General features: G+C 35.2%; 1 long non-coding RNA gene across 1 annotated transcript; it reads left to right on the forward strand.

The window, feature by feature from the left end:
- The first annotated feature begins 343 nt into the window (after window positions 1-343).
- Window positions 344-7791, forward strand: LOC135103320 (uncharacterized). The gene is made up of 3 exons (XR_010269996.1): window positions 344-645; window positions 5726-6771; window positions 6941-7791. It is a non-coding gene; the product is annotated as an uncharacterized LOC135103320 (long non-coding RNA).
- The last annotated feature ends 4098 nt before the right edge of the window (window positions 7792-11889 follow it).

The raw sequence follows: 11889 nt of genomic DNA on the forward strand, positions 1-11889 counted from the left end.
ACTCACGTATTTGAGATGCTGGGGCAGCATTAACAAAGATTCTCAGAATTCGTCTCAGCCTTCTGCTTAGACTTGTACTTATCTCTTAAGCGATCTTAAAGTTGTACTGAGACGAACTCTTAAGTCTCTGTATGAAATAGTGAAAGAGTAAAACAGTAAAATCTCACATCTTTTTGGATTAAATAACAAAATAAAAAATAAATAAATAAATAAATAAATAAATAAAATTGTCATCGATTTTGTAAGGATATGAACGCATAAATTTGTGTTTATTAATAAGCAAATTTGATTCCGCGCAAGGCGCATGTATTTTGTCTCAATTTTTACGTTCTTGAACCAGCGTTGTCCCGCCCCTTCCAATCAGCAGGGCCTCCTTTCCTATCCTTTTCTTTAGTATGGAGGAGATGATGACCTCTAAGGCCGAAAAGGCCAATAGAGGAAACCCACCCAGCTGAACCGATGACGAGACTTTCCTTCCTCTTCCAGCCAGTATATGAGGAAAGATGTAGCCTGCAGCGCTTCACTCTTTCAGCGGGACAAAAAGCTGCATGGGGCTCTATTACTTAGAAGATAAATGAGACACTCCAACAACAGGACACATGAAGGTTCAAGGTCATCATTGCTGCAGAGCTGCAGAGCTCCAAGGTAAATGGAGCCAAATATGTCACATAACACTCCTGCAGTTTTATTCTATATATGTCTAACAGTTAAGAGTCACTCGGTTCATCGAAAACATCCTGATGGAGCTGATAATTCTTGAGGTAGCGGGCTTGTATTCGACGGTCGGCCATCTTTGTTTGGTTAACTTAGCGTACCTACCTCTTAAAGTTAAGCGGCATCCAGACCTGTCTTAAATTCAAGACCCAGACTCAACACAACTTGGGAAGTTAAGCACGACTCTAAGCTTGAGAGTTGGTCTGAGTCAAACCTCTGTAGTTAAGAATCTTTGCTAATACGGTCCCTGAATTTTGCATCTAACGCCATTATTATTATTATGTATATATTTTTTTCTATTTCCTGACATTATCCATAGAAGACATTGCAGCACTGGATGTTTTACAAAATTTCTAATAATTCTGACCACACAATGTAAACTTTCAGTTCCTTATATTCCACTACGCATGACTAGATATTTAGGTATCACACAATTCTCGAACCCTGTGGCTTTACACGTACTATTCACATTTCTTAACTTTTTTTCTTTATCCTGTACAAAAGTTGCATAGTTCTTGCACATATTTCATTGCTGAGAGAGAGAGAGAGAGAGAGAGAGAGAGAGAGAGAGAGAGAGAGAGAGAGAGAGAGAGAGAGAGAGAGTTAACAACTCCTGCACAACTCAAACCTATTCTTATATTCTTTCTGCCTCATATTAGGCTGTGTTGTTTCTCATATTTAGCTTTGTACTTTCTTTTTCATATTAGGCTATCTCTTTCTCTCATGGGTAAGTTCTTTTTTGATATTAGGATAAGTTCATTGTCTCATAGTAGGTTATATATATATATATATATATATATATATATATATATATATATATATATATATATATATATATATATATATATATATATATATATATATATATATATATTGCCTCACATTCAGCTATTTCTTTCTTTTACATTACGCATGTTCTCTTCATATTGTGCTATTTTTTCTTTATCAGCTATGCTCCTCGTTTTAGGCTCTCTCTCTCTCTCTCTCTCTCTCTCTCTCTCTCTCTCTCTCTCTCTCTCTCTCTCTCTCTCTCTCTCTCTCTCTCTCTCTCTCTCTCTCTCATCTTAGGGTCTCTCTCTCTCTCTCTCTCTCTCTCTCTCTCTCTCTCTCTCTCTCTCTCTCTCTCTCTCTCTCTCTCTCTCTCTCTCATCTTAGGGTAATGTGACCTTTTTTTTTTTTTAGTTAAAAGCAGGACCTTATGATATATATATATATATATATATATATATATATATATATATATATATATATATATATATATATATATATATATATATATATATATATATATATATATATATGTGTGTGTGTGTGTGTGTGTGTGTGTGTGTGTGTGTGTGTGTGTGTGCACCTCTGAGTGCCCTGCTTGAATTGAGTGTAATGACTTTACCTTGCTTGCAGTACCTATTTGAGGCGAGCTAAAAAGAAATAAAACTTAAACGATATTGTATGTGATTTTTGGATAGTCATCGCATAACACTGATAACTTGCTGGAATCGACGGGAAGCAGGACAACCACCTGCCTCACCATCAACGCCCCCCCCCGCCTCTCTCTCTCTCTCTCTCTCTCTCTCTCTCTCTCTCTCTCTCTCTCTCTCTCTCTCTCTCTCTCTCCACACACACACACACACACACAGCTAATGAACTAGTAAAGTTTGATAAGATTATTTGTTTTGCATCTGAAGTGAGACGATCACGAAAAAGCGGGACAGACGTTGAAAAAGCGGGACTGTCCCGCCTAAAAGCGGGACTCTGGTCACCTTATATTAGGGTTTTTTTTTTTTTTTTTCTTATATTAGGGTATATTCTTTCTTTCATATCAGACTGTTCTTTCTCGTATGAATACATGTCGGAAATCTCAACACCGGTCATATGAAATCATGGTTAACTCGGTATTTGTTTCTTTTCTTGCCCGTGGAATAGCAGCAATTCTTTCATCCCATAGAGCCTTTTATTCTGAGTATTTTGAACTTCATATATATGCCTCGCAAATTTATTGTAACACCGGTAACCACCAAAAAATAAATAAATAGGGAGCTGCACTATTGCTGCTGCGGCTTAATTTCATGTTTACCGTTTTAGTTAGGTTATTTTAGTAGGTTGGGTTTAGTTAGGTTAGGCTAGGATGCTAGCAGCAAGAGCAAAATTAATAACATAGCGGCCATCACAACAACAAGAACAGCAGCAGCAACAGGCAGCTCCCTATTTATTTATTTTTTTATGGTAAGGGGCGGTTCTTGGCTCTATTTTAGCTTTCCCCAACCGAAAACCCTGCTTTCTTACCGGGTCCCCAACATTATAGTTACCGTTAACCCTGCGTCTGTCGACTCAGTCTCGGTCAATTTAATCCATGGATATTTTGTAATAATTTGTAGCATAAATAATTAAAGGTTATCCTACAACAGTCTTCTGACTTCATTATGATTGTATTGTCGCAAAATAATATTGGAACCTCTTATATGCAACTTTAACAAAAACAACTAGACAAATAACCAGGTAGCAGCTACATTTTGAGAGAGAGAGAGAGAGAGAGAGAGAGAGAGAGAGAGAGAGAGAGAGAGAGAGAGAGAGAGAGAGAGAGAGGTGATGTTCATATAATAATCATATTGTCATATAATAATTATATTATAAAATATTGCTTGTGTTCATTCATTATTTACCAATCGTTAGCAAGCAGGCAACTCGCAAAGCCATGGTGCAACAACCATCCTGTTTTTCTCACCCTCCGCCGGATGCTAACTCAGTAAAGGGGCCTCATCCGTCCATGTGTGGAATACACGTCACATATAAAGGGGTTCCACTCATATCGCTCTTTTAGACAAGTTAAAAGGTTTTTGTCTTTTCAGCTCCTTTCCCCTAATTGTCTTCAGTCTCTCTCTCATCGCCGCAATGTTGTATGTCTTGCTATCGACTAATAACGCTATTTTCACGCTAACTGCTCTTCTGATCTTTTTAAGTGCATGCTTCCCCTCCCGCGGCCTCACTGTACATGACTTTCTTCTTTCTCTCATCCATACTCTATTTACCTCTCTAATTGAAGAGTTAACTAGTATTCCCCAATCATTCATCCCTTTTCCTGGTAAACTCTGGAACTCCCTGCCTGCTTCCGTATTTCCTCCTTCCTATGCCTTGAACTCTTTCAAGAGGGAGGTTTCAAGAGTTATCCTCTGCTATTTGATAATTCTATTTAGCAATGTTTAGGAACTGTCATTTAAGTGTTTTGAGTGAGCCTTTTTTTTTTAATACAAAAAAATATTGTTGTCCTTGGCTAGTGGCCCTCTTATATGAAATAATAATAATATTGATAATAGTAGTACTATAATAATAATAATAATAATAATAATAATAATAATAATAATAATAATAATAATAATAATAATAATAATAATAATAATAAAAATAATAATAATGGAGAAAATTTAACTTAATGCGCGAGAGAAAGATAACCTAATAGGGGAGGGAAAAAAAGAATCGTACCCTATTATCATGTGATAAAAAGTATAGCCTAATATGAGAAAGAACATACCTTAATACAGGGTGTTCCAAAAGTATATGTCACATTACGACACTTTGTATCTTAATAACAATGGAGGATATCAAAACAATTTATATTCCCTGAAAGATAATGTTTTCAAGTTTCTATACTAAAAACAGAGCTGAAAAATGCTAGCAATGATTTTTTTATTATTTTTAATTTATTATTATTGTTATCATTATTATTATTTTTTTTTTTTCCACAGGTGTTTCAGTGTGCGCGACGCGGGTTACACGGCACATCCAAATGATAGTCCATTTCTTGCTAAACGCGATCTAACATAGCGTTGTTTGGTGGTTGCCAAAATTAACAGAAGAAAACTTGACAATTCTACTTTTTAAATGGCGCCAGCTTCATCTTGCTTCCATTTGTAGTTCTTGAAGTGACACTTTCTAAGAACTCACATATCAAAAACTACACCGTGTGTGTGTGTGTGTGTGTGTGTGTGTGTGTGTGTGTGTGTGTGTGTGTGTGTGTGTGTGTGTGTGTGTGTGTGTGTGTGTGTGTGTGTGTCTGCTTTTCACGGAAAAATCATTGAACTGATTGTGATGAAATTTGGTAGAGGGTTGATCCAGGGTTTGACATGGGATATGTCTTAACTACCGACCCAAAACCGCTAGATTATTCAGTCAAAGCTGTCACCGTAACCCAATTCTTGATGGTGGCGCCAGGTATACCGTAATCCATTTTTGATGGTGGCGCCAAGTAGTCACTGTCGGTATAGATTTTTGATGGTGGGAAGAGGTGTAAATGGAACATTCATTGTCAGCTTGGAGTTGAATAGCAAGATAAACTTTGGTTAATAGCTTTACCGAACAAACGACTGACTTAAGGTGCTTTGGAGAACCAAATTTTACCCATACAACGCCGAGTAATTCTGTTAGTGTGTGTGTGTGTGTGTGTGTGTGTGTGTGTGTGTGTGTGTGTGTATATATATATATATATATATATATATATATATATATATATATATATATATATATATATATATATATATATATATATATATATATATATATATATATAAAATGTGTTACTGCAAAACGTCTTGGGATTTTGTTTAATTTGAGTCTTTGTTTACTTGGAAACTAGTATACTAAAGTTCTCTGTTTTGCGAAAAGAAAATGACATTACCTATAGAGTATTTCACATAATGGATAGTAATAAGAAAAAAAAAAAAGACGCAAGATATTCGATAGCACTGGCCTGCATAGTTTTTGAGCTTGGGATATTACTAGACTTTTCTGGGTATATTTTGCATGCTGATTTAAAAAATGTTATCCATTTTGCTCAGTCAGGTCAGAATTTTGTGCTATAGCATTGTTAAGAAAATGCCTGGGTGGCAATTATTACACATTTCTAAAAAATATCGTATACATGTCAACACAAACATTATCAAATGGAAACGACTTAATATTAAGTTAGTATGTAAATTCTTTTAAATCTTTTCCACACCTGTTTTTCTTTTTCTTGCAGATTTTTGTATTAAACCATGGATCAAAAGTGCAAGAACGACTCAAACAGGTTTTGATGTGTGTGCGGTTGTGTAACAATGACAGACAGACAGTGCACCATTACTCCCCTAGTGAAAAACTTATATCATGCATACTTTGGAATAAAACTTGGAGATCAAGATAAAGCTTTTGCACCTCACATTTGCTGCAAAACATGTGTAGAAAACCTGCGGCGCTGGAGCAACAAGAAGAGTCAATGTCTACCATTCGGCTTTCCTATGGCGTGGAGGGAAGGGAGAGATCATACCACGGACTGTTACTTCTGCATGACAAACCTTCAAGTTGAGTTATAAAAATACATTCTCAGGTGAAATGCAGTGTGTTCATGCATTCTTAAAGTATCTAACTTAATATGTTGTTATCTTGACAATAAATTTTTCGTTTTCATTCCAGGCATAAACAGAAAGAACAAACATTATGTTAAGTATCCAGACGTACGCTCAGCCATCAAACCAGTCCCTCATGGACCAGGAATCCCAATTCCAACTGCACCAGAAAATAATATGGATATGCTACTTGATGATGATGACATCGAGGAAAAAAATTTAAAAAACTGACGCATCTAGTACATACTTACCCACAGCTTCTGCAAAAGAGCCTATACCCGTCAGTTAGGCCGAGTTGAATGATTTAACAAGAGATTTGAGCTTGTCTAAAGAATCAGCTCAACTTCTAGGATCGCGGCTTCATGAACACAATGTCTTAGAACCAGGAACATTTACCTGGTACCGTACCCGTGATGAGGAATTTCGAAAGTTCTTCAGTTCTGACAAGGAAACAATATCAGCGAACTTATTGAAGCTATGGGGATATCATACACTCCATCAGAATGGCGCCTCTTCATTGACTCATCAAGCAGAAGCTTGAAAGCAGTCTTGTTGTTCAATGGAAACGAGGTTGCATCTGTTCCAGTGGGGTATTCAGTGCAGATGGCTAAGAACTATAACAATATGGAGTATCTGTTAACGCCTCAGAAGTATAAAGACCACAATTGGAAGATCTGTGGAGGTAAATTAACGTACCAAACAACAGTTGCTTTCAAAATTCTACATTTGTTGACAGTTTTTCAAAAAGGTAATTAAGTCTGCTGACATACATTGATAAGAAGTGTTAATTGTTTTTTGAAGAATAAAACTATCCATCTAAACGTATGATTAATATGTGTTTTCTTTCACAGGTTGTATCCATGGTACTGGGCCTACAAGGTGGCTACACCAAGTTTCCATGTTTCCTCTGTCTGTGGGATAGTCGAGCAGACAAGCAACACTACATCGAACGTGACTGGCCTGCAAGAAATGAACTTGCTCCAGGTTCTCACAGTGTTGTTGCCCATGCTCTAGTGAATCCCTAGAACATACTTCTTCCACCACTGGACATCAAGCTCGGACTGTTCAAAAACTTTGTAAAGCCACTAGAAAAAAAAAAAAAAAAAAAAAACAGGCTTTAAATTTTCTAAATGAGAAATTTTCAAGTCAGTGAGGCAAAGGTGAATGCAGATATTTTTGATGGCCCTCAGCTCAGAGAGCTTTTCAAAGACCCCAAATTTGATTGCAAAATGAATTTAAATGAGAAGGAAGCCTGACATGCCTTTAAATCTATTACCTCCGATTTTCTTGGTAACTACAGAAGTCCAGAATATGAACGAGTAGTTGAGGAACTACTTATGGCCTACAAAGTTCTTGGTGCATGCATGTCCATCAAAATGCACTTCCTCAGCTCCCACCTGGACTATTTTCCAGAAAATTGTGGTGATGTGAGTGAGGAACAAGGAGAACGCTTCCATCAAGATATCCGTGTAATGGAGGAGCGGTACCAGGGTCGTTGGGATATCAACATGCTCGCCGACTACTGTTGGTGTCTGAAACGGGATGCCCCAGCCACCAAACACCGGAGAAAATCTCTGCGACAGCCTTTTATACATGTGTAGCTGTAAAGTTAAATATGTAGTAGACATATTTGGGATTTATGTATTGTGGATAAATTTATTTTAATGTATTTTCTAAAAAAATATTGACATAAAATATCAGATTTTCAAGTTTTCTTAATTCCCATTGTGTAAGAATTTGACCTGATTGGGCAAAATGAATGACATTTTTGGAATCAGCACACAAAATACATTAAGAATCAGCTAAGAAAGCACTCACCTCATGAAAAAAAAATGAATAAATAAATAAATAAATAAATAAAAAATAAATAAAATGCAGTCCAGTGTAGTCAACCACTGACTATAAAAGCGAGTCTTTGCTCTGCCGAAATCAAAAGAAAATTACCCTTTACTCATTTATTAGAAAGAATAGAAGGTATGTTCTAGTGGAATTATCTTTCAATATAATTAAATTCATTGTGTAAAGTGGAAAAATTTACGCATATTAGAGCGATAAATAATGGGAAATAATTAAAAAGGGTAGCCTAATTACAACGCTAAGTGGTTGAAACGCAGCACTTAGAGGCACATTTTTATTTATTTTTTTATGAAGGTTCGGTTTTATCTTGATTTGAAATTTCGAACTGAAAAGAACCTCCTACTTTCATTAACCTATTAAAAATTAATTGGTGCAGATATTCATTAAAGTTTATTCAGTGTATTTGCGAAGTTTAGGCTATTAGATAAAGAAACCGTAATCGAGCTGACGTAAGTAAGCATTGACACATTAATGTCTTCTCTCTCTCTCTCTCTCTCTCTCTCTCTCTCTCTCTCTCTCTCTCTCTCTCTCTCTCTCTCTATCAGGAGTGCGATGTTTCAAGATGAAAATAAAAATATAAAGAGAAGTGAAGTTTACTCTCAAAAATTTACATTTTTCTCCATATATATATATATATATATATATATATATATATATATATATATATATATATATATATATATATATATATATATATATATATATATATATATATATATATATATATATATATATATATATATATATATAAGTTTTCAGTGGTAAGCAGCCTTAAGATACTTTTCGTATTTACCGTTCTTGTGATCATTAAACACATACACACACACACACACTAAATAAATACATAAATAAATAGAATAAAAATAGATAAAATTACGATGCCTCTAGGAAGCAGGGATTCTTAAAAGGTTCCATTCTTTTCCTATCAAAACTTAAGAGGATTTTACTTAAACGTGAAGATTTACATACGCGCAAGTTTAAAATAGCTAGGCTTTAAGTATCCCTTTCCAATTCGTTTAAAATACACGTGAACGTAAACGAATTTCGCCGATTGTGATACCATCTCTTTAATGTATAATATAATGATTATTTTAATATTACATTAGAGATGAGCTTTCATTGTCTTCTTGATTTTTTTTTTTTTTTCACCAAATAAACAGCTTGCAAGAAATTAAACTTTCATAGCCTAGATAGCGTATTGCTTGGAAATGGACCTTTTGTAAATTGTTCCGTCAATGTACGATCTCTGCGAATTAACATTAAAAAATATATATTCTCATTTATTTGTTATAACCCTATCCTGTGACATGCTTCACTTGTATTAGCTTTATGGATCAAAAATGTTTTGCCGATAATAGCGTTACAAGAGAAGCAGCTTCATGAACTGTTCCTGTGCAGACAAATGGTTTTGAACACAATTCATCAAACTTTACAAAAATAATTTTGAAGTGTTTGTGATAAAAAAAAAAAAAAAACTCAAATAAAATTAAGAACTTGAGATCCATAATGAACATTTATATTATTTTATTTATTTTATTTTTTTATTTGGTCACTTCTGCCTACTGAACACTAACTGGGTGAAGAATTGGACTTTGATGATGTGCTTCGAGAGAGAGAGAGAGAGAGAGAGAGAGAGAGAGAGAGAGAGAGAGAGAGAGAGAGAGAGAGAGAGAGAGAGAGAGAGAGAGAGAATCATAGGTGAATAGAGTAACTTCTTACCAGGAACTATAGGATATCGAACGGTGGCTAACATGGACGGGTACCTTGATTCCACGTGGAACCCAAAAAGAGAGATAGTGATGCCTAATTTCGCCTTTGCTATTGTAAACACTTGCTCTCATGTATTCCGTTCCAGACACTTTACCATTCAATAGAACAGGCTACATGGTAGCCGTTTAAATGGGTAATGCTGATACTCTACCTCCAGGACAGCTCTTCGTCTGGCTCTTTGCTGACAATCTTTTAAAAATGAATGGCTCTGCCAGGTATCAAACACGTTGGTATAGCCAGCGAGTTTCAGCAGCACGCAAGCTCCCCCACCAACGACAAGGTGGCTGCCCACGGGGGAGTGAAAGGAAGAGTATGAAAAACAAGAAAAAAATAAAAATAAAAATAAATATATATAAATAATAAATAAATAAATAAGTATAAAAAAATAAATAAATAATATTAAATAAATAAAAAAAAATCTGTAAGGAGGGGAAGTTCAAAACGCAGCGAGAAATAAAATATGCATGCAGTCTTTATTAAAAAAAAAAAAAATTACCATATGAAAAAAAAATGGAAAATTTAAATTTCAAGTAATGAAATATTCCAACTAAGTGCACAAATACAAATGGAAGTGACAGCCTTGTTCGTGATTAAATGCAGGAAAGAAGGATTAAGTGCTATATAGCGAATAATGTTGGAGGTAGGTGGAATATATATATATATATATATATATATATATATATATATATATATATATATATATATATATATATATATATATATATATATATATATATATATATATATATATATATATATATATATATATATATATATATATATATATATATATATATATATATATATATATATATATATATATATATATATATATATATATATATATATATATATATATATATATATATATATATACACGAGTATATATATATATATATATATATATATATATCCAGTCAAAATTGTTTTTTCAGCTGTATCATTATAAGTTAATAACGTCCATTAGTCTGGGCGTTTTTTATACTATTTAATAATATGGTTTCACTCAATTTCCTCGATAGTGATGGTTGTGGAATCTTGTGAGTTGACAACTGCAGAAGATATGCCTTGCGGCTCGGACAGAATGACACTGACTTCAGTTACTACTGGGCGAAGGTCATCCACCGCCGCCACCATCACTTCCTCGAGGTCGTCTTCCATTACATCATTCACATCAAAACTTACAAGCCAGTGGACCAAGGTAGTCAAAAGAATTCCTTGTCCGAACCACCACCAATAATCGGCATCTTTTAGGTTAGCTGCGACGGAGGTTAACTCGAGGGCATCGATTACTGGTTGGACCTGCAGGTTGTAGAGGAGGACCACCGCATGTCGCGCCCAGTCATCGCTCCATGTAACATGCACAGCAAACCAAAGCTGACAGAGCTTCGAGGCATCGATTGGGAAAATGCATGCAATGATGGGAAGAAGCACAACTAAGATTAGCACCATACCACCGCACAGTAGTTGAGCAGTAAACCAATCATCTCCCACCGGGGCACTGTAACGGTAGCCATATGAAAGAGTGGCCACGTCTCCTACCACTACCACGACTAGCAAGACTGCACAGAAGACCTGAATTGCATACTTCATATTGGTCTTCAAGAACAGTTTCATCTCCCTGGGATATAAGGTCAGAAACAAACCTTGTTTCTAAGATGTCTTGCCACGAATTGAGCGCAGGCTTCTGCACATCAGCACGTGTCTTTTACCGAGAAGCGAGTTTGCTTCTGCTTCTGGCTGATTGGCTGAGCTGGAACGTGCACTCGGCTCTCATTGGTCAGCGCCATCTGTGATATCCTCACCAAGGCCACTCTCTACCTAACACCAAAAAACATTTAATAGTTTATAACTTGAGTGTGTTACGAAATCTTTTAGGTGGTGTTTCATCAACAGGCCAGAAAGCTATGTATTACCAAGTTATTGAACACAGTTCAAAACCATTAGTACAATTTTACATATAAATTTTTCTTCAAGTTATAAACTTATTGAATCTTCCTAGATAATAAATTTTTTTCAGTCACTATAAATGTTATAACATCAGATACAGTGATTTTATTGACATATGCGTTAGAAAAATAGGAGGGGAGATTAGTTATTTATTATTCATTCATTTCTTAGGACAAGGATACAAAGGCTGGTAAAGGAAGTAGTTTAATTTCTGTTACAGATT

This window comes from Scylla paramamosain, chromosome 9 (genome assembly GCF_035594125.1).
Source record: "Scylla paramamosain isolate STU-SP2022 chromosome 9, ASM3559412v1, whole genome shotgun sequence".
Lineage (NCBI taxonomy): Eukaryota > Metazoa > Arthropoda > Malacostraca > Decapoda > Portunidae > Scylla > Scylla paramamosain.